Here is a 25,391-nt window from a genome sequence, read left to right on the forward strand (position 1 = left end):
TACTTCAAACATATTACAAAACAAAACTGAATGAGGCATTGCAATGCATGCCGAGCATTAGCTAGATAATGGAATCTTTTCAATATTAGTAATCTCTTATTTTTCAGCTTTATTCTATATTGCTTTATAAAGTCTAAATTACATACAGACCAGGTAAATAACTATAAACTGGCTGAAAGTGATATAAATTAATTTTCACACTTGACATTCAAATTAAGAAGACAATTACTAACTACACCCTGTGTTCAGCCCAGGCAATGCCGGATATTGCAGCTAGTATTTAATAAATGAATTTCAACAAAATTGAAACGATACTCAGTTTCAGAATGTAACCAAATGTAAACTCATATCTTAAAGACCCACTGATAAAGCGTTTGATTAAGATTGTAACAACCCCGGTTACTGCCCTAACGACTTGCTACATAGTTTAACAATTTATTGTGTTGTCTCATTATATTTCATATTCTGGTTAGTTTTTCTACTAACATTTAAATATCATACCTCTATTTTTTTAAGAAGTATTCTACTGTTTTCCATTTATTTTATAATCATAATTTACATTGTTTTATGTTTTTTAAGGTGTTTTGACGATTGGTTGACTTTATGGCGAATAGGTCCTGTTTTTACCAGTTTGTATAGATTTATGGGATTTAACATAATTTTTAAGTAGTGTTTGTGTTACTTTGTTCATAAATGTGAGTAATAACGTAATTTTCTTTCGCAAATTTAAGTTCACCATGAGTATTTGTCTGAAGTTAAGCTGATGCAATTGTGTGGCCTGTTGTGGAGAGTAATTACCGAGACACACAGAGTTTGTACCGTGAGAAAAAAACGTTGCTGTTGCCATGCGCCATGATAAGCTGTTAGTTTTTAATAGTAATTTTGTGATTGGTTTGAAATGTCACCAATTCACGTGACGTTTTCTGAATGTAATCAGTGTCAAAAACACTTTGCTACAACCACAGTTGTCGGTAAAGCCCACAAGACTTTAAGCTTTAGTTTTAATGTTACGAAATGCCAAGGCCTTCGGCACTACCGGGTACTGTGAGTTTGTGAGTAACTCAACTACCAACTAAACAAAAATATCCATTCTTCGGTACCAGTGAACAGTAAACTTATTGCCCCAGAGATCAGAAAAGAGGTTATGTATGCACAACGTTCATGTACTTGTCTGGGTGGTCGCAAGATAGCTTCCACAACGACCGTGAAATTTCTACTAATATCTGTTTGTGTCGCAGAGACAATATTTCAGTAACGAATTGACAACAGTAACAATTTCTTTGGAACTAACTTGATTTTCCAGTGCCCAATTTATGAATGTTCACTTCAGGCCGAATTTAGCTAGCCCGGGAGATTTACCATTTGTTCTTAGGCTATATGTCGAAGGTAAACACAGCTGGCACCAAACTAGGGTGTTTAAAGCTAGCCAGCACTGGTTGGCATTACGATTGGTTAGGTTGATGCCTGTATACAGTACGTACAAGAGATATTGACAGCTTGCTGATTGCATTCAACACGCAATATCTCTCTGTCTCATGCCAAGTAAACTATGTTTGATAGGTCACACACTTTCCTGGTTAGTGTGTACTACAACGCTAGTCATCTGTATTCTACATTAGTTCCGCCTCGCATTTGGACGGTTTTTGTTGTCAATATTAAGCTGATACAAAATAATTTTTCCCCCCGTAAAATTTACTAGTTAATGGGCTCAACTAAAATTAATATTCAACGCAAAATTAAAATATTTGTCTGATGTGTAAATTGTCTTTTCAAAACTTTTTAAACATCTCATTTTTCGTAAATTAATTATCTAATATATAAAATTCTCGTGTCACAGTTTTCGTTGCCATACTCCTCCGAAACGGCTTGACCGATTTTTATGAAATTTTGTACGCATATTCAGTAGGTCTGAGAATCGGCTACTATCTATTTTTCATACCCCTAAGTGTTAATGTTGTCCACCCCTAACATTTTTTTTTAAATTTTTTAGACAAAATTTTTATTTTTTTTATAATGTGGCATTAAAAAATACATACAACCCTAAATTTTCACCCTTCTATCACCAACCCCTAATTTTTAATAGATTTTATATTTTTCAATCCCAGTCGATAGCTGATCAATTAACACTTGATCAAACTTCCCCGCCTGCAGCGAGCTCATTACCTGGATTAACATACAGACCACATATTAATATGAAATTCCATCCCTAAGGGAGGGAAAAAGTGATAATTTCATTTTATAACAGAAAAAATCATAGGTCATAGACATACAAATAGTGAGTATCATTTCTCTATGTCTTCCACACGATCATACACATAGTAAGGTCTGGCAAATTCATATTTTTCTCCTTGGTGAGATCAGCCCGCTTAGTGGAGCTCGCAGCGGCTAGCAAAATAAAGGCGCTCATAACAGTTTTGTTCTTAACTTCGTCAATAGATAGAGTTAGTTGCCTTAAATTTTAAACGCACCATCGTTTGATGCGTTTGTCATGTCTTTAATTTTCGTTTGTTTGTGCCGTATGCGTTCCTATACCATTCATCCGATTGCGATGAGATTTTGGTGAGTTGTTATGCGCATGCCCGTGAAGGTTTCTGAGACGGTATAACTATTTTACAATAGTTGGATCACAAATTGTTTCAAAAAATTTGTTTATTTATTATTATATAGCGGTACTTCGTCTGTTTTTGTTGTAGGGCCTATAAGTGCGCACGCATGACACAATTTATTTAAATATTAAAAGAGACAGAGATAGAGTGATATATAGAGTGAGATAGAATCATACAGAGAGATAAGTTGAGATAGAGCGAGGTATAGAGAATGAAATGGGTTAGATAAAGAGATATATAGATGTATAGAGCTATATAAAGATTTATATATAGAAGAGATAGATATAGTGGGAGTTATATATGTATATATAAAGAGATAAATAGAGATAGAGAGATACATAGATATTTATAGATGTATATAGAGATAAATATATATTTAGAGAGATGGATAGATGATTTGTATATGTGTAACTACTTCATGGTTAGTGCAGTCCTCATCACCGTTGAAATTTTGCAAGTACTTTAAATATCAAAAATTGCCCTTTTTTTTCAAGTATATATATTTTACAGACTTGAAACTTCACAGTAATGTTCCTTATGTTACGCAGGATGACATTTTCCGAAAATTAGATCCCATAGCATAGGTGGTTAAAACCAGGCAACAGTGGGTACTTTGTCTGCATGAGAACAGTATTTTGCATTGTTCATGCCTTCTGCGTCTCCATGGCAACAGGCATCGCGCGGCAGTGGCGTACCCACAACGAGGGGCATGTATTATGAGCGGCGCAAGAGTGATCTGCCTGTAGACTGCCGTAGCGAAGTACGGGTACATCAGTTTTATGTTGCGTGCACGAGTCGGGAAACCATCGGTACATTATACAGCATTGTAATAAATTTTCACGGAATTTTTTATTATTTACCATTACTGTAAATGGGAGATGTGGCATAATTCTTTTTCCATTAGTATAGCCGTGCGAAGCCGGGTCGGGCAGCTAGTATCTTCTATATATAAGTCTCTATATAGCTCTATACATCTATAGGTATATCTCTTTATCTAACCCATTTCATTCTCTATACCTCACTCTATCTCAACTTATCTCTCCATCTCTATCTCACAATATGTATATCACTATATCTCTGTCTCTCTTTAATATTTAAATAAATTGTGTCATGCGTGCACACTTATACAACAAAAACAGATAAAGTGCCGCTATATAAAATGAAATAAACACATTTTTTGACACGATTCATGCTCCAACTATTGCAAAATAGTTATACCGTCTCAGTAACCTTCATGGGCATGCGCATAACAAATCACCAAAATTTCATCGCAATTGGATGAATGGTATAGGAACGCATACGGCACAAACAAACGAAAATTAAAGACATGACAAACGCATCAAACGTGGTGCGTTTAAAATTCAAGGCAACTCTATCTATTGACGAAGTTAAGAACAAAACTGTTATTAGCGCCTTTATTTTGCCAGCCTCTGCGAGCTCCACTAAGCGGGCTGGTCTCACCAAGGAGAAAAATATGAATTTGCCAGACCTTACTATGTGTATGAGAAATGACACTCACTCACTATTTGTATGTCTATGACCTATGATTTTTTCTGTTATAAAATGAAATTATCACTTTTTCACTCCCTTAGGAATGGAATTTCGTATTAATATGGGTTCTATGTGTTCATCCAGGTTATAAGTTAGCTGTAGGCCAAATTTCATTCAAATCCATTCAGTAGTTTTTACGTGAAAGAGTAACAAACATCCATCCATCCATACTAACAAACTTTCGCGTTTATAATATTAGTAGGATCTTCTGAAATAGATTAGTAATGAGCCATGGATATTTTCTAAACTTAACTGCAAATTTAACTAGCAAAAAAATTGTTTTATCTGTATCTTGGTTCAAAAATTTATTTGTAAAATCATTACCTTAACTACATTTTCGATTATCATTCTTTAAGTTTTCTCATTTTATTGTAGGTTCGGCAAGAAAATAAATACATTTACAAGGACATAAGTTAATAACTAATATATTTCATAAATAATGTATATTCTTTACTTAAAAAAAAATCAATAAAAATGTTCTGTTCCATTAGTTTTATTGCCATATTGATTAATCTTTGTTTAATCATTTGTCTGTTGAATACTCGCAGTCTAAAAAAAATAATTTTGATTCATTTTTTAAGGTGAAGATTATAATCAGGTCCTAAAAAACCGGAAAAAGTTACAGAATTCCATTTGAGATTTTGTGTGATCACCCTGATTATGTAAAATGAACATTAATAAAACTTGATAAATTGTGGAAAAACATAAAAATGAGGTTTCTCTGTAAAGTGTTTGCAAAATAATGGTATGTGATATCATGCTTATTGCACATGTCAAATATGTATAAAGTTTTAAGAAAAATACTGCAGTCATCCCCTCAAATCCAAAGAATTTAACTTTCAGGCCAATTCGATCTGAAGCTATTTCACTCGACTTGGCTCAAATTTTCAAGTCTCAATTCATCTTCACTTTGTCTTATTGTTTACTGTATTGTGTTCTCTAGGCTGCGTGTAATGAAGTTCGTTTTGTGGGAAGTGATGAATGGTGTGAACAAGTAAATGCTAAACAAGTTATAGAGGCACTTCACAGCAGCATCAGAGGCTGTGCTAGAAGTTTATTTATGGAATGAGTGTATTATTGATCTAGGACTTGAATTTGTAGCAATATTTGTAATAATGCATTTGTTATTATGAAAGTAAGTTTTAGTTATTTTACCAATGGTTTCTTCTTTATTCATATGAACAGCTTTATGCACTGTATTTGTTAATTGTAATTATTCTGTTTCAGGTTTTGGGTGCCAGATAGATGTGTTATGAATGCTTCCCTTGACTGTGCTGAATACAAGAGACTACAGTGTATATTGAGTGTGCAAACCAGTAGACTTGGGTGCAGAAGATCTTAAGCTAAGAGGTGCAGCAGACTCTCCTGTTGCCCATGAAGTGGCCTCAGACACACACAAAGAGTGGCTTTCTTTTTTTAAAGAAGAGCCTTTCTTCAGAAAAATTTGACAATGAAGTGTATATACCATAGACAATGACTGTATCATATAGTAGAACAACCACCCATTTACAGAGTTTAGTCAAACCTCATTTTGGAATTCATAATTGTTTAGTAATAAACTCTTTAAAATGCAAATTACCTACTTCCTCAGCCCTTGTGAAAAACTATGAAACAATTTTTACTGTAAGGAAATTTTTTTCACCAAATATGTTATTTAAAACTGTTTTCAATGATAGTTGTTCAAAAATTGAACAACTGTGAATTTTCAAAAATTCTCAGAGAAAATACACCAAAGAATTTTTTTGTATGTTTGCAAATCCTGAAACGAAGTGGATTTCTTATAAAGCTTGAACTCATAGTAAATTCTTTCAGTAGTAAATAACTACAAAAAGTGATTAATATTTACAAATGAAATTAGGTCATGAATACAAGATTACCACCTGCCAGTCCTCTCAAATGTAAGTTCTATAAGTGAACAAAATTATAACTATTGTTATGTTCAATGACAAGTTTTCCATCAAACCAACTGAAAACAAAATCAGATGTGAATATTCCATGCAACCAAAGTAACCATCAGTTCCCCTGCTTCTAGCAGGATTAAATGCCTTTTTAATTGTATTTTTAATCTGTTATTGAAATACATTATTTCAGTAGAATTACATGTTTTATACAGACACTATTTTTGAGAAAACATTCTTTATTCACTCAGCTCATAATTGCAATGATCCCTTGTTTGCTGTCCGCTTGTTACGTCGAAACTCAAGAGCTCGGCCATCTTGGCGAAGGCTGATTGTACCCGAAGCCACGCAGCCGGACCGAGGAACCAGACTAGTGCTCGACTTCCCTTGCGCCAACTACAAGACTTGTGTAATAAACATTGACTTTCTTCTGAATACGCAAAACATCTTTAAGATCCTCAATACGCTTATGGATTGTTTATAAGTAGTGAAAAATGTAGGGGTGTACTGGAAAGGAAATTTGGTTTGGGTACAAATTCAGTAAGAAAAATCAGATTTCACTCGGGAATCAGGAATATACATTATAAGCCATAGAGCATTCCAGTAAAATTATATTTTTTTAAATGTTTTTACCACTCAGCATTAAGTTCTATAAAAATACAAAACTGGTGAATCACTACATTTATGAACCAAACCTAAAGAAACTATACAAGAAACACCCTTGTGAGCTACATCATCTTGCAATTTGGATATCACTAGCTATTTTAAAAGAATATTGCTGCGGGATTGCTTGCAAACAACCCGGCTTAGACCATGTTTACTTTGCTGTAATTGCCACCGGTAACTGTCTCGCACCCGCCGGAACATTAAAAAAAAATACGCGCTACACTGAAATAAGTGTGGTTACGTGTGCCTTATTAATGTGATTAATATGTGATGGATTAAAACGGCTATTAATGGCACGGCTGCAATATTTTAGCCGTACCATATCCTTACGTGCGGCGCGTAGGGAACCAGCGAGCTGGCAACAGCGCAGTGACTCACCAGTTCTACATCTGCTGCGCTCTGTACTCCCCCCCCCCCCCCCCCCCCGGCAATCTGATGGCCTTCGTGACGTTGAGAAGGAGGAAGGGGAAGGAAACATTTAGAGCGTGAGAATGGCCAAGGGAGGGATTCCAACCAAATGTAAACAGAAAGGGGTTCTGTTCTGTCCAGACACGTAAAACAGGGTACACACTAATTAAAGTTGACGTTTCTTTTACGCTGCGCTGCGTGTCTTACCTCAACAGAAAACAAGACTGATCCACGCCGTGTTGCATTTGTTGACTGCAACTGTTCTTTTATTTTCCGCCACTGACGAACACTTTTTTCGTGCACTTCAAACTCCCTGTTCCCATGCTCTTCAGCATAACCAACAACTCTTAATTTAAACCGCACAGTGAAGGATTTATATTTACCCATTCTGTACTCTACACTACAAAACTCGACGCGAAACTCATGCCTTGAACTTGCGTGCGTGTTGGTCAGCTGTGTTTACCGTTACCGTGCTTTGTTCAGTTCAACGAATTTCCCCACCCTTTCAGGACAGGAGAGAAAGGACAGCTCAAGGTCACGGCTTTGTTTACAGAGCTGTCAACTTTCCATTCGTACTGCGTCCTTTAGGGGTGGTCAAAGTTGTGTTGCCCGCCGTAGACGACTGGTGCGGATATTATGCGAATTTTAAATTTTTTCTTTTAAGGATATATAAATAAAGGGTGCGGACATTATGCGAGGGCGGACATTACGCGAGTGAATACGGTACCACTGCTAACTTGCATAAATTTGGCAATACTATCTCATTTTGTTCCTACCACTTCAGTGGGTTGCCAGTTCTCTCGAATAGCGGCATATTTAAATATGTTGTCACCTGTATTCTGATGAGTACCTACAAGAGATTTTGCAGCTAAATTATCAAATTCATGCCACAAATAGGAGTGGCTGAGTCATTAGTTGATTCAGGTGTTTGTGGTCCTGAAAAATAAAGAAAAAAATTCCCAAAACCTTTAGCAAACATTTGAGATGCTAATTACAAGTAACAAACCAGGTTGCCTATTTATAGTGGAAAATAATAAAGACCATGCTGTAGGCCTATTAACAAATACACTGCTATGTACTGTAGAATACCACATAATAAATATTACACCCAAAGAACATTAAATTTAGCAAAAGATTTTACTGCCATCTCTTGTCAGCGGTAGCATAACTACGCCCCTTAGTAACACATGGGCCAATCGCAGCTTTCCATGATGATTTTCGTTAATTTTTCTTTCTTGATTTTTCAAAAAAAACTATGGCCTTGAATCAAACATAACTATGTATTTCAATTTCATTCAAGTAAACAATAATACAAAAATAAAATTCAATGGAAATAAAGGAGCAAACTATTCAAATTATGTCTCATTCAGCGCTGCATTTCAGGGCCAATTTTTTGCCCGTTTATTTGTAAATTTTGACAATAATCATAATGTGTATCATTTTATGGGAACTATTTTATTGGAGTATGTGAAATTTTTTAAATATTTTCTGTAATAACATTTTTCATAAACATAAGTTGTCTTCTTTTGTTGTAGGCTGTTGTTTTTAGAAGCTCAAATTTTTTTCGTGAGAATCTTTTTTATTCTTGATGATTCCGGGAAAAATATAATTCCCTCCCGACGGGAAATAGTCATGCCCTGCCGAAAGTCGGGATCCTGCACATTCCTAGAAAATGTAAACTCATTCCTCTGCAGGCATAGGCCAAGCCGGTTATACGGTGGCCCCGATCGGATCATTGAATGAGCTGGGAACTTACTTGGTGCTGGGAAAACCATGAGAAACCAGTGAATTTTTAAAGCCATCAAAAATTATTTGTTAGTTGGAAAGAGCTTGGTTAAAAAAACTGCTGGTTGTACCTATAAATACCGGCACTTGTATCATTTTTGAGCACTGTTTACTGGCAAACCTCCATAGCGGATGTGAAGAGTGCGACCATGTTAATGTAATACTATGGGTTGCCAGCGATAAGCCAGAGGGGAGGAAGTTGCTGCTCAATTTATTTTATTCTCCAGTGTTTTTTTTTTTTTTTTTTACATCTGAAGGTTTTCACCAATGGTAATAATAAACAGAAGCCATAACTGAAAACTATTATCTTGAATTATGTAAAAGACTGGAGGCTCTATTGCAGAATAATACCAAAAAAATAGTGTTAAACTTGGAAGAATCTATACTAGTGGATGGTGTCCTAATATCGCACACCCAAAACAATACCGCCACAACTCAAAAATGGTCAATTTCGAGTTATACCAGTTTTCCGTGTCGAAAAGTGGCCTGTTTCCCGGTGAAAAACTGCCACATCTGTATCTGCTCAAATTTCATTGTTTGATGAGATGTGTCAGTTTAGAATTCTTGTGTTTTTGTAGGTTCTGCTAACGAACACTGCCACATTTTGTTTTATGGTTATATTGCACATACACTATTTGTAATAGTAAGGTTGCTCAACACTTCAATACCGCCACATTTTGAAATGTGGCAGTTTTAATTTTTTTTTTTCCTATAATTGTAGCATGCCTCAACTAGTGATGTGGCAGTTTAACAATGTGGAAATATTTAGATGTGTGCCATGTGTCTAAATATGGCAGTTTTAATCTGTGAAGAGAATTTCACTAGATGCCACATTTGATGTTACGTCAGTTTAACACTGTAGTGCACATTTTATTATAAGCCACATATCTACTTGTGGCAGTTTCGCATTGCTGCAGATAATATTGCTGTCTGGATGTCATGTCATTTTATATTCAATTATTTACTTATCTTTGGCAAAGCAGTTGAGATATTTATAGTACGTTTTGTAGTAGTTAGTACCACAGTCGATAGATAGCACTCAGTTGTTTGAATCAGTGTTTTCATACTCAGAATGACTTTTTTCAGAAGTTGGTATTGTGAATTAATAACATTAGTTATATGTTTCTGTTTATTATGTTGTTATGGTGTAGGTACGTATATTATTTTGGTACATCGTTGTGAATGTTATGAAAATAGATTTTTTCACGTAATAATAGGAATATTATGACGTCTCGGGGCAGATACCTCGTGAGCTTGATATTACCCGATGTTAACAACTGTGAAAATGCAGGTAACTTGTTTTATTACAATATTGCTACTACCCCAATTAGCATAACGGCTGTGGAGAGAAGCACATACCATGTTGTTTTAATGTGAGGCTGTGTCTGAATTGAACATTGTTATTATATTACTAATTTTTTACATAGTAGGAGCCTACTTGTGAAAATGTAATACAGTAAAAAGATATTTCAGACCTCATCTGTGTATAAAATCTCAATTAAATAGGTAACAGTTGGCAAACATTTTTATTTTTTACTATAAGGCAATATGAAAAAAAAAATGGCAAACCTGTTGTGTTATATTATTCTGCAATTATTTTTACAAGAAAATAAATTAAAATCTCAAGATTAAGGCAATCTCGGTTGAAAAATTAACATTTTTTCTTTCCCTGGCTCATTATGAATTTATTCATTTGTGACTTGTGTATAATTTACCGTCCATTCATTCTTCTTTGATGGTTATAACAATACAGCGTTTAATAATTTGGTAATTTAATTATATTTCACAAGTTTCGTTAGGTACCTACAAAAATTATGAATCCTGAAGACCATAGTAATTTTTTGTAGACAAAATTATGTCACTAGGAAATTTTTTCAACAGGAGTTATAGATGATGGGCCAAGCACTTCAGTAGCTGGAATAAATGTTTTCAAGAAAGTAATTGATTTCTGTGAAAGTGATTTTGATTATTCGGATGCAGACAAGGACTGGATCCCAGAACCTGATGACTGTGACAGCGAAGAGAACACAGTTATATAAAAAAAGACATAATGTTTTGAAAGCAAAGGCACGTGCAACTAAGGAACATTCAGAAGAAACACAAAATACAGAGGCTGGCACACACGAGAGAGGATAAGTCAAACGAATGTCTAGAAAAAGGAAAATATGTTACGATTCCTGGAAGAGAAACATACTAAAAAGAAAACATAATACTGGAGAAGCATACATCACTCCTAAAGGAAATGAAGTCCAAGAGAAGAAATTACAGCCAGCATGTGGTCCCAAATGTAAGCAACATTGCTCTTCAGATATATCCGAAGAAGAACGCAAAGAAGCACTTCATAGCTACTGGAATATGGGTGACATTACTCTACAGCGTGCTTTCATAGTAAATTGTACTACTGCCATCACACCCAGGTATAAATATGTTCGGGAAGGTTCATCTCGAAAAGACAATAATGCTTATTACCTCATTATTCGTGGGGCTAGGAAGAGAGTATGTAAAAAATTCTTCATGGCAACATTAAACATTGGTGACCGGACCATCAGAACTGCTTTGTTAAAAGGAAACAGAGATCTTCTGTCTGTTGAGGGAGATCTAAGGGGAAAGCATGGAAAACATAAATGTTTGGATCCAGATTTAGTTCAACGAGTGTGCGATCATATTAACTCATTCCCAAAGGTAGAGTCCCACTACTTGAGAAAGAATACCCAAAGGGAATTCTTATCTGGAGAACTCACCATTGCAGAAATATACAGAATGTTTCTGAAAGCTTGTTCAGACCACAATACCAAGCCATGCAAACTAAGCACATACACAAACATTTTTAATGAAAAGTTTAATATTGGCTTCTTTGTTCCGAAGAAGGACCAGTGCACATTGTGCGAAAAATATTAAAACTGCAATGAGGACGAGAAATTGGCAATGCAAAATGAGTTTAATTCTCATAAACGTGAAACTGAACTTTCCAGACAAGAAAAGCAGCATGATAAAGACATTGCTAAGAATAACAAAGATTCAACATGTGTTGCCACCTATGACCTACAGGCTGTCTTGACTACACCTTCACCACAGGTTTCCAACTTTTACTATAGTCGCAAATTTTCGACTTATAATTTAACAATTTATAATATGGGTACTTCTGAAGGACATTGCTATTTGTGGAATGAAGATCAAGCCTACAGAGGACCTAACGAAATTGGTACAAGTGTTTATTTGTTTTTAAAATCTAATTGCATTAGAAAAGAAACCATTTTCTACAGTGATAATTGTAGTGGACAACAGAAGAATAAGTACATGGCTTGCCTGTATCTTTATGCAGTATCTAACCTGGATATTCCTTCTATTACTCATAAATTCTTAATTGTAGGCCATACACAGAATGAAGGCGATGCCATGCATTCTCTAATAGAAAAACAAAACAAAAAAAGAATTTTGAATGGTGGCTCTATTTACTGTCCGCAACAATGGGTGACAGTAATTCAGAATGCCAAAAAGAATGGAAAATCTTTTGTGGTTAATGAGCTTGTATCAGAGGATTTCATAGATGTGAAGAAGCTTGCCCAAAATATTGGAGACAACTTCACAGTAAACACTGATGGCTGCAAAGTTTTGTGGCATGACATTAAAATAATTAAAGTGACTAAACACTTACCCAATTTGCTACAGTACAAAACTTCCTTTGAACAAGAGCATTTCTTGGAAATTAACCTGTCATCAAAAACAAGGATCAAGAACAAGCAAAGATCAACACTCACATTGGAAAAAGCTTTCTCAGAAAGTCCTGGGATACTGGAAGCTAAAAAAAAAGGACCTGGTGCAACTGTGCAAATCAAACCTCATTCCAAAGAGTTATCACATGTTTTACGAACATCTGAAAACCAGGAAGAATGCTACTGTGCCTTATGATTCTGAGTAATTTATTATTGTAACTTGTTAAACTCTGAACTATAATTCAATATGAGAATGTTTTATGTATTTGCGTGTGACTATAATATGCTTTGTGATGTCAGTAAATTGTTACTGATGAGTTTTCTAATTTTTTTTAAACTTATTCTTAAAATGTTATTTTGGACTTTTATTTTGCTTTAGTAGCATAAACTGATTAATTTGGTTGTGTACCAGTCAAAGTTGGACTCCATACTACAAAACATTTGATAAGCATTAATATTGTTTATTTGTTTCCATAATTCATGATGTAGTTTTACTTTGTCTGGTGTTAATTTTTTTGTCTCGTTCATTTGATTTGTTGCTGTTGTTAGTTCCAATTACTGGTTCTTATTGTTGCAGTAATACTTACATCATGTTATTTGGACATTGTTTTTTTAATCTTGAAAAATACAAAGACAATACATCAATATTTTTAATTGTTTAGAAGTTAGAACTAAATTTAATGTTACAGCAGTATGGCCGTATGGCCGTATTTTAAATTGTGGCACTTCTCCGCCCTAAATAGTGCCAAAACAATACAGCCATATTTTGAATTGTGGCGCCTTTTCATTAAAACTTGACATGTAGTGTTAATGCAATAAAGCCATATTTATAATTGTGGCACACTTACTTTGAAAATGTTAATGTAATACTGCCATAATCACAAATGTGGTAGTTTAGCACTTGCATTGTGATACCTTTAACTGCCACAACAATAAAATAAATCCTCTCAATAATGCACCACAAACAATTTTTATTGTACTTATAGCCATTGCAATATTATATACCTGGCGAAAATATTGAGCAATTACATACAAAAATGTACTTAATAGAGCAAATTAAAATTTTCAATTGTGATTATCTCAAAACTGTATTTTTTGAGATGTGGCAGTCTTGTTTTAGGTGTGCGATATGTAGGTTTTTTTAAGGGCTACCCTAAGAAAAGAAAATATTTATATTTATTAAAATATTACCATTACAATTAGTTTATAAATACATTTGTTCTAATGCCAGTATTAAAATGATTTTTAGTGAATAGTAAAACAAAAATAGCATGAACAAGTAGGGAGGTATTTTTAACTCCGAATTCAAAATGTGGGGATTACTCTCATTGAAATATTCTCTATGAAGAATTTAAACCTAGGAACATATTTCTATATTGCTCTACCAACAAAAATATTGGTAAGAATTTTAATTGTTTGTTAATTTATTATTTTAATATGTACACTGTTTTCCTTAATGCCAGCTGCTGAAGTAATTTTAGTTGTGCCCTTGTGGTTTGCTGCATTACCTATTTTTATCAATACCATATTATCATTAGTTTGCTGTTGTCATAGTTTAAACAACATGCAAGAGCTAGTAAATTATATTCAGAAAAAAAACACTTTAATCACAGAAATAATATAGTCTTACCGGAATACAGTTGAAGTGAAACTTCATGCCGAGGTGGTAACAATTCTCGAGCATTACGAAAATTCTGATCGCAGGAGAGGAAATAGTTTGGTATGTGGTGGGGGAACCGGGAGAGGAGGGGAATATTTAAGTATGTGGTAGGGGAATTGACAGAGGAGACAGCAGGGAAAGGTATAAATGACGCAGCATACTGGCGCTCTTGTGCACTTACAAGTGTGCGGTTGTTTCTTGGGGATGGACGTCGCGCTATCCCCACTCCGGGGCCGTTGGTGTGGTCGGTGATCGCTAGAGCAGCCTTGAGCGGGCTCCACGTGGCGGCGTGTGGCTCAGGTTGAACCCTGCCTTGCTGCAGGGATAGGCAGGTCGTGGCGGTAGGGACCCGCCTACACCTGATGCCACCCCGACTTTAGGGAGTATTTGGGCAGAGGGCATCACAACGGGGTTTGAGCTTATTGTTGTGCACCATGTCACGGGCCATGTTCGGACAGAAAATATTGTTCTTTCACATATGTATTATTAATTTAATTACTTGTGTAAATAGTTATTGTTACAAAATGTAATGTGAGTATTGTTTTAGCTGTGTAAGTAAATATTTCTGCTGGTATAATGCTTTTCACACCTTGGTTTGACATGCATAATTATTTGTCACAAATTATTATTTGATAACTAAATCACACACCGCATTATAGTTACGTGCCCATGAGTATGTAAATATGTTAAGTTCAATTAAGAGGTGTGAATATTTCTCGATCGGAGTGTAGCTGTGGGTGACTGTGGCACAACAAAGTACCATTGAGCTTAGGTCGTATTCGTATGCCATGTCACTTTCACATGCCAGATACCTACCTCAGACTACACACGTCCATTGGGACAATTAAGCTGAATAAACTACCTAATTATCTGCAAGCTTCAAGTTTAAGAATTATTTAAAATCAAATTTGTTTTAAATGTCCGAAAAATAAATTTTAGTACTTTTTTTTACTCAAAGAATCTGCAATTTATTTATTTGTATAGAAAAGAGCTATTTTATTTGAGAACATACCCACATCCTTACTATTCTCAATTATTATCCCTTATTCTATTAAAAAAATATTGTTATTTATCTCTAACTATGTATAACTAATAAGCAAGAAGTTTCGCTTCCGTCACACATGGACTCCACATACATATTTTTATTTTACATAATATTAAATGGTTTATTTGTTTTAGTTCTCATGCAACTAACATTATTAGCTCAGTTACATCTATTTTTATTAGGTAGAAGTAAAATTTTATGAATTTTTTTTAGAAAAACCTTAAAAATCCTGGGAAAGAACATGAAATTTGGTTTTGCAAATAGAGTGGCCATTCTGGTTACATACAAGTGAACCGAGGCCAGCCGTCCAAACAGCAGAAGAGAAGTCGGCCAGGAGGGAGAGAGATAGACGTCTGTACAAAAATATTCATCCAGTGTGACAGTAACCATGTGTTTGAAAAGTTGCTCTCTTAATCTTATCGTAAAGACATTTGAAGATGAAAATTCTTTAATTTTAAGTCTAAGACCAGGTTGTTTCATGTGAAATCAACCAATATAAAATCAACCAATTATCTGACTTTGATGTCTTAGATTTCCATGAATTTTGCTACTTACATAATTCCTATGAAGTATATCAAAAATAAGTTTTATTTAAATTTTTTAAGTGAATTTTTTTTTTTTTTTAATTATTTAAAATGATAACATATTGCAATTTAGGGTCAACATTGGTTCAGTAAAATGGCTTTTGATTTATAAAATTTATAAAACAAAAGCTATTTTACTGAACCAATATTTAACTTTATTTAATATTATACCTAGAAATCTCAAATAGGGCTCATTCACAAGCTCTCGAAAATAGCTACAATTTGATATGCTACTGAAGTAAAAAAAATCCTAAACATATATAAAATGGTTATTGAAAAAACTTAAAACAGGGTTCGTAATCAAAACTTAAGGAATTTTTAAGGACCCCTTTAAGGATTTATGATATACATGAATAACTACAAATATTTAAATTAAAAAAAGGTATTATTTTTGAAGTCTCTAGGTAATACCATACAGGAAAACTTACGAATTACAATTTTAGGAAACACATTTAAACTACATCTCATATTGGAGGATAGCCGATAAATAAAATTAAAATACTCGTAAGTAATACACAGCTATCATACAATATAGGTACATTGACCTTATCAACACATGTAAATGAAATAGTAACTAATATATCATTATGATGTTCATTTTCAATACAAATTGCACATATTTTAATGATAGAAAGCAAGGAAAATAATAGGCGAAAAATAAAACATTTTTTCACAAACATTTTAAGTTGCCTAGATATATAACAAAGGTATTAGTTTTTCAATTCTTTCACTTTCTATTCTATTTGTTACACCAGAGATTCAACTGACAATTTTTTATCTGTAGCAGTTTTTCTTAAACCATTAGACTTGCAGCACAGTGTGATTGTTCTTGTAAGTTCTGCTGCTTCGCTCAACTCATCAGCTGACTTGATAAGTTCATTAATGTCTGCTTCTAAACAAATCTTTTTTTTGTGACCTTCCAAGTCATATTGTAATTTTCTCTTTCGTTCACAAATTACAGTGTAAACTCTATATAACGACACTTAACAGACTGAGCATTTTTCGGCGTTATAGAAGTGGTCGTTAAATGGAGAGAAATGAAAGATATAATTTTACTATTCTATAATAATATGTATTTACTAATATAGTACACATTTTACACACGAACATTAATATTCATACAAATAACATTATAGGGTATATAGTCTGTTATTATTTCTTTGTTTTTACATATTGTAGACACGGTAGAGCGGCTGAATCCAAAGCGTCTTCCAACATACTGATCTTTTCTCCCGCCTCTATTGAGCGTATTAATAAATTTTTTTCGTCAATACACAAAGATTTACGTTTACTCGACATGTTTACAGTTCGAAAGTCTGTAAGTAACTGCGATAATGATAACGTGTAACAACTTGACAAAAGTCTAGTGACCTAGGTACACATGTGCAAGTTCATCATACAAAAACAAAAGACAAAATTTCTTAGAATCTCCGGTACGTCAGTCGAAATAAACACATGCTAGATAATACAACAAAAAAAACACCAAACAAAAGAATGTACACAGCTGCAGTTCTTCTCAACTTCGGCAACTTAGAACTGCTTAATGATTTATAATGCAGTATTATTGTCGTTAAATAGAGTGAGCGTGATGCTATATTAAGGTGTATTATTGTATAGAAAACAAGGTAAACCAACCAAAGTCAAGCAATTTCGACGTTTTAAGGAGTTTGTAGTTAAATTGAGTGACGTAATAAAGAGTTTACACTGTACTCCTTTTTTTTTGCATTTACTTCTCGCTGGCAAAATGAGCCATGTACTTTAGTCTAGCACTACTTGCAGATGCAATCAATTCGTTTGAAATTAAAACCTTCGATAGGCCTCCACAAAACTTTATAAAGTCCTTAACAATCCTTAATGAAACACATGAACACTCTTTGAGATGCTCCACTTCCATATTTATATTAACAGAAAATCCTATTTCTACGGTAGCCTGCTCTTGAGATATCAGCAGCATTTTCACTACATACCAAATATCTGCATATCTTTGACAAGTGTCTGTAAAAAAATTCATCAAGCCTACTGCTATTATCTTCAACACAAAAGTTCTGGAAAGTAGTACTTGGACAACTTTCAGTGAACTCCTTGAACTGCAGCAAAAGTGTCTCAGTTCTCTACTTTTACAAGGTTGCAATCAGCCATGTGAGAAAGTACTCTCTTCATTTTTCTTATGCAAGCTCTTTTGTCAGATGTTATTTTCTTCAGATCCAAGCATGAAAGATTCAGTTCAATTGAATATTTCAGTAGAGATTTCTCCAAAATTTTATTTACAAGGGCAAAAATGAAAGACATTCCTTCATACTTCACTTGAAGTAATTATTTTCTTGGATGGCTTTGGTTTTCACCAATTCTTTAAGCATTCTGTCTGCAGTGAAACCTAAACTAAATTTGGAAAGATAATTCTTGACATCATTGCCAAATTCAAATCCTGCTAATTTTACAGCAGTTTTGATACAACTCATTTTTTCTTCCTTTAAGACTGACGTCGTCCGGGCCTGCGGCCCCTTTGAGCCCGATATGACACCGCCCGACCACCATCTCTATTCAAACCTCCCGCTCGTACGTGCGTGTGTGCGTGTGTGTCTAGCCCGGCAAGAGGGCGCTTAGAAGCAGTGCGGCAACCCCCTAATTTGCTAAGTTTTAATGTTATTTGTAAACCTTTTGTTTTCATTCATCTTTGCCCCAGTGTTTGTGCAGTTTACTTGTGTATTCTTTAATTTAAATATGTTACTTGAAAGAACCACAGACGTTGCTCGGGCGGACCCGAATAGGCACGGACTTGGACGAGAGTAGGAATGTTTTTATATAAATTATCATTAACTAAGTAAATATTAACGAACTTTAAATTGCCAGTAATTTTTATATATTTTTTAATGTTAATCTGTAATTTACTTAACTTTCGCCGGGGCACGGAATCACAGAATGTAATAACGGTAATTGTGTTGGCGCGGAGGCGCCATGTTGGTCGAGACGAGCAGAGCTCTCGCCCCAGTCCATCTTCATCACTGACCGAGAGCAGACGCGCCAGCACCCCAGGGACCTCAACCGTTGTGAACCACTGATCAAGTAATTCTGTAGCTTTAATTATTCTTAACTCTCTTTCGTTCGTTATTCCTCGGGGCAGCTCTCGGTCAGCGGGCTGCATTAATAATTAATTGTCTCAGTCGAGTTTTTTAACCATTGTGTAATAAGCATACTTTATAGCATGGCCACGTGTGTGGACCATGCCTTCACTTAAGTCGATTCGTGCCTCAGGCTTTTTAACCGTGTAAAGTGTAACGTGCGTGGAGGGAGGCGTGTTCGTGGAATTAAATCTGGGTATAAGTAAAAACTGAGTATTTTATTTAACCACGTGGTGAGTGAGCCTACTTAGCCTAGGAGTGTGGCGTGCCCGACGCCTAGAGCGGGCCAGGTCTGGATAGATAGGGTAGAAAGGGCTGGTAACTCGTCCCCACTTGGGCTACGTCACGCCCTGAGAGAGAGACTCCGCCGGGTCCACGTGCCCTTCCACGTGGTGGCGCCCATGCATAACATCTTAAAATCACCGGGAACGTGCGCACAGCCCTCAAGACATTGAAAGTTGACAGAACATTTCTAACCAATCATGTCAGATCTGTTGCAATGAAAGGCACTATTGGTTTATCAGACTGATAATAAGTCAAAAAAGACTGCATGATTTTTGCAACACAAAGAAAGAAATTCAATTTCACTGGCATACTTGTCAACTTTCGAAATTCCCAATAAAGTAGAAATATAAGAATGGTTAATTTTAGCGTAAATCAGACACTGCAGTTTGGTTAGTCTATGATTAAACCCGACAACTTACTAAATATTGTACATTTTATATTATATACGGAAGTCAAAATCCTACTAATATTATAAACGTGAAGGTTTGTAAGTATGGATGGATGGATGGATGTTTGTTACTCTTTCACGTAAAAACTACTGAATGGATTTGAATGAAATTTGGCATACAGCTAACTTATAACCTGGATTAACATATAGACCCCATATTAATATGAAATTCCATCCCTAAGGGAGTGAAAAAGTGATAATTTCATTTTATAACAGAAAAAATCATAGGTCATAGACATACAAATAGTGAGTGAGAGTCATTTCTCATACACATAGTAAGGTCTGGCAAATTCATATTTTTCTCCTTGGTGAGACCAGTCCGCTTAGTGGAGCTCGCAGCGGCTAGCAAAATAAAGGCGCTAATAACAGTTTTGTTCTTAACTTCGTCAATAGATAGAGTTGCCTTAAATTTTAAATGCACCATCATTTGATGCGTTGGTCATGTCTTTAATTTTCGTTTCTTTGTGCCGTATGCGTTCCTATACCATTCATCCAATTGCGATGAAATTTTGGTGATTTGTTATGCGCATGCCCATGAAGGTTACTGAGACAAGGTTACTGAGACGGTATAACTATTTTTCAATAGTTGGAGCACGAATCGTGTCAAAAAATGTGTATTTCATTATATATAGCGGCACTTCGTCTGGTTTTGTTGTATAAGTGTGCACACATGATGACACAATTATTTAAATATAAAAGAGAGACAGAGATAGAGATAGTGATTGATATATATATATATATATATATATATATATATATATATATTTTGTGAGATAGAGATGGAGAGATAAGTTGAGATAGAGCGAGGTATAGAGAATGAAAAGGGTTAGATAAAGAGATATACCTATAGATGTATAGAGCTATATAGACACTTATACATAGAAGATATAGAGATAATGGGCAGTATATATATGTAGATATAAAGAGATAAATAGTAGGCTTCTGCGAGCAGAAGATTTTCACTTCGAGTCGAGCTCGAGCGAGTTTGCTAAAATACTCGCGAGTATCGAGTCGAGTTCGAGTTTTTTTTTTTCAGTTTATTGCACATAAATTTACTGTGATGGAGTAATAAAATGTGAGAACTTTTGAGAAAAATATGGAAATAAAAAAAGAAACCATTATCATTGTTAGCCTACTAAATAGATAGACCTACATTAGAGGTCTGCGAGCCTAAGAATTTTACTTTGAGCCAAGCTCGAGCGAGCCTACTTGAAAGTTCTCGAAGCTTGAGCTTTTGTGATACAGTTACACTTTTGGGAAATTATTTTTACCTTAAACTTAGTAGGTATAATGTTTGAATAAAGTATTAAAATGAAGTGGGCTTATTAATTTTGGGTAACTATTTACAGAGTGCTTTTATAATTTGCACTGCTAGGAAAAAAAACATGTTTTCCATTGAATCTAACCTGTTTCCATTGGTTCATTAGTACATAACTGATATAATCCAACTAACATAACCACAGTTTACAAGTACGTATATGTTTGTGTAAATGTAACATAACTTTGGAATAATTTCATCCTTGTCAATTTTTCTGGAGTCCTTACTGAGCTTCAACTAACTGAGCACCAAAAATCATGTTGTTTGAAAAGTACATTCACATTGTTTCAACATTTCCACTTTTCGGCACAAAAATTCTGAGAGAGATTGTCATAGAGTATTAAATTCTGTTCTTCAATCTATCATGCAGAAAAATAATTTGTTCTGCACGTTCAGGAGTTAAATTAGCTCTACGATTGGAGATGGTGTTTACAGCAGATGAGAAGCATCTCTCGCTGGCAACCTGTGTGGCTGGAATGCTTTAGTAAAATTGTTGGTAAATACATATGTAGAGTCGCTGTATATGCGGAAAAAAAATGCTAAAATTCCGAAAATACTTTTATTCTATGCTCTTTCACTTCCTCTTTTCAAATCAACCGGCGGAGATAAGAAATTCCAAATACTTTAGGAATATCGAATTTTTTAATTTTCATCACAATACCTGGGTATTCATGCGGCGATCACCATTGTTTCTGGTTTACGAGTATCTATTATGTTTCTTATTGGACAATTTTGTCACGTGACAGTTCCGTGATTGGCCAGTATTCAAATGAACCAATACGTGATTATTTATTTATTTATTAATCCGTCGGAGGTATCGCGACGTAGGTGAACGACTACATCATTTCCTTCTAATGGCAAAGGAAATGTACCCGCCTCCAACTTAGGTGGGTTTTTAACGTTTCTAATTTTAAAGTCTTATTTTTTATTTTGATATTGTCCGGGTTTGTTAGGTCAGGTCAGTTACATTATAAATACTTTAAAACTAAAGAACCATTGAAATTAATTCACATTATTTTTTATGTCCGCTTAGTTTGAAAGTATTAATAATGTAACTGACCTGACCTAATCGACCATTTTATTTATTACGCATTCACGAACACACGGCAAAATAACAAAAATGGCGTCGGTCTAATGGTTGTACAGGTGTTGTATTGCAAAATTAAAAAATTCTATATCTCCTAAAGTATTTGGAATTTCTTATCTCCGCCGGTTGATTTGAAAAGAGGAAGTGAAAGAGCATAGAATAAAAGTATTTTCGGATTTTTAGCATTTTTTTTCGCATATACCGTTACTCTACATATTTACCAAATTGTTTAACCTCGAAATTAGTGTCAAATATCTGTAACTTGTCATTAAGTTTAATCAATTTAAAGTAATAAAAATAGAAGCATTTTACTTAATTCAATTTACACTTGCAAAAAAAACTTACGCACAATAAACCTACATGGAAATTAAAGTCTTTTTCAATGTCCTGTAGTCTGAAATATGTTTACTCATGTCATCAAATGTAGAGCTGTACTGAAGAAGCCGATTTTGCCAATATTTAGTTGAATCGGCATTTCTGCCAACTTCCAATACTCTTGTTAATTTTCGGCCGATATTACTGAAAAACGAAAGAGACTGCCATAACCTAAAAATCCACTAGTACCCTTTTCACTTTTCGTAGTAGTACTGCATTCTTTCAGATCGCATTATTTCTTAGCAACATGTGCCAACCGTACATATCAAGATTTAACATCCTTTTTTTTTAATATGTCCTAAATAAATACATTACCATCACGGTAAATACACATCTCGGTTATTACGGCAACTATAGTGCAAATGTGGTAACTATCATGCTTCTGCAGTAGTTATGGTATCCACAAAGAATCGTTAGTTCTTTTTATGGTAATTATCTTAAGATAACTATTGGAATTGTACTGTAGTTATGGTACATCATCCATATTTCTTCGTAAGTTGTTGTTCATTTGTCTTTTCTTCATATTTATATTTACGTGCGCCATTACTGGCAGGAACTTTCATAAAAATTTTAAACGGGACTTTATATCACACATTTTATGGCGTAAATGATGAGACCCCGGACAATTTAAACGCTTTTTACAGTAAAATGCGGGAAATGTTTCCGCATAAAGCGGGAAATACTTCCGCATAAAGCAGGAAAGTGATACATTAAAACTATGCGGAAAATTATAGAAGTAAAAAAAATTCATCACGGAAATTCGTAAATCCCGGGTACGTAAAAATGATGTGTTCATGTATACGGTCGATCATGTTACATTATAAAGTAAAGGATAATAGTGTTGTAAGACTTTTATTCCCTTATAATGAGAGTCTTTTTTTTTCTATAGGTAGAGTGCAAGAAAAGCTCGCTCGAATTTCGAGTTGTTGAAAAGCCATGTTCTGCACCTCCCTTTGTTACACTAATAATTCTATCTCTCTCTTTCTTTAATTTATTGTTGAAGTAGGGAGAGAAGGCAGTACAGGGTGGAGGAAAAAAGTGTAGGTACTGTGTTGTTGATACCTTCGTAAACTTAATAATATAACATTGCATAAAAACCTTAGAAACAATGCTCTAACAAATAAACAATAGTAGACGGTAACAACTGACGAATCCAATCTGTAGTTTACTATGGAAATATATAGTATTTTAATTATGGAGTAAGAAATTTGTATATTATGTGGATAGGAAATTGATTATTTAAAGAGTGGTGAAAAATCTGAAGTTTAATAGTTTGAACCATAGATAGTAAACATAACACAGCAACACTTTCAATAACAAACATACACTGACATACATAACCTGAACCTGACTCTTGATACATATGAAAATTAACAATATTATTCAACGATATAATTAGGAATCTTTTGTAAGTTTGAAAATATTATAAGAAATGTATATATTCATCCTTTCCAAGTGTGTATAAGAATTTAAGGTTGGTGGAGTTATAACAATTTTAATACTCAACAATAAAATATGAATTTACTTAAAAATTCTTAATTTATATTGTGACAAATCTTTCCTGGAGATTATTTGCAGTTCAAATGTCTTAGGATGTATGTTGGCACAGATCACACCCAAAAGTTCAAAAGTGATTTAATTAAGTCCAGTAGTTGTTTCAAAATTTATATCGTTCATAAATCAAATGATTTCAAAGTGAGTTAAAAATTAGAGAGTTTAATATCAAATTAAATTCTATTTTAAATAGAATTACACGGCTTTAGTTCAGCGGGAGTACGATTATCTTAAAAGTAGGACTTCTGGGTGTCTAAGTAGAATTACTTCTCTTTATATTATGTTATATACACAATCTAATTGAAGTTCAGTTTTATCAACTTTTGCAACAATATAGTTTGTTTGGCTAGAAATCTCACGTATTTATAAGCATGTAAGCAAATTTATACTGGCCGCTTAAGCCTTGAACAATGGCGACACTGCTTAATTATGGCGTCCCTAGCTAAGCAATTCTTAAATTGGCTTATAATTGACATAACTGCTTTAAATCCAAGTAAATATTACTTACAGTTCGTTAAGATATTTAGTTGTAACAATTTCATTAATGTACACAACCGACGATACCCTAAACTCATATTTTTAATAATTTTAATTGTTCAGGCGTCAGGCCTTAGCCTACACGTAGTAACGCCAAAAATCACACTTTTTTAAGTTACTTCCTGTTCCTGTGTGGCTGAGATACGTGTATACCCAATATATATGGTTCATAACATCCTTTCATGGCCTTTGGTTACAACAATACGGTAAGGAACTAGAATAAAATTAATTGAATTTACAAATTAAACAGATGGTCAGAATAAAAAATAAACGGTAAAAAAATTAACGAAAATTACAACAATGCAGATGAAAGAAAAAAATATTAATATTATTAAAGTTCCACAGATGAAAAGTTTATGGTTGTCATAAGGCGAAATATTTACTAAACATTCATAGCAGATATCTTAATAAACACGAAGATGTCTGTGCTATTACCATGTAATAGTACAGCCACGAGCTCGAGTTCGAGTATTACTAAAAAACTCGACTCGAAACTCGAATTTCGAGTACTCGCAGGTGTCTAATAAATAGAGATAGAGACATACATAGATGTAGATAAATAAATATGTATAGAGAGATGGATAGATGATTTGTATATGTGGAACTACTTTAAACATATTACAAAACAAAACTGAATGAGGCATTGCAATGCAGGCCGAGCATTAGCTAGATAATGGAATCTTTTCAATATTAGTAATCTCTTATTTTTCAGCTTTTTTTCTATATTGCTTTATAAAGTCTAAATTACATAC

General features: G+C 34.3%; 1 protein-coding gene and 1 long non-coding RNA gene across 2 annotated transcripts in view; one reads left to right on the forward strand and one right to left on the reverse strand.

Moving 5' to 3' along the window:
• Positions 1–5,732, forward strand: part of LOC134540390 (transcription factor Adf-1-like) — a 41,326-nt gene extending 35,594 nt beyond the window's left edge. Inside the window, exon 4 of the mRNA XM_063383091.1 lies at positions 5,385–5,732. The gene's annotated coding sequence lies outside the window, so the exon portion shown is untranslated. The remainder of the gene's footprint in view (positions 1–5,384) is intronic.
• A 1,404-nt stretch (positions 5,733–7,136) lies between these two features.
• Positions 7,137–25,081, reverse strand: LOC134540391 (uncharacterized). Its single transcript, XR_010076440.1, has 3 exons — positions 24,611–25,081; positions 14,469–14,646; positions 7,137–8,065 (listed from the first exon to the last, which is right to left on the reverse strand). It is a non-coding gene; the product is annotated as an uncharacterized LOC134540391 (long non-coding RNA).
• Between the last annotated feature and the right edge of the window lie 310 nt (positions 25,082–25,391).

This window comes from Bacillus rossius, chromosome 16 (assembly GCF_032445375.1).
Source record: "Bacillus rossius redtenbacheri isolate Brsri chromosome 16, Brsri_v3, whole genome shotgun sequence".
Taxonomy (NCBI): domain Eukaryota; kingdom Metazoa; phylum Arthropoda; class Insecta; order Phasmatodea; family Bacillidae; genus Bacillus; species Bacillus rossius.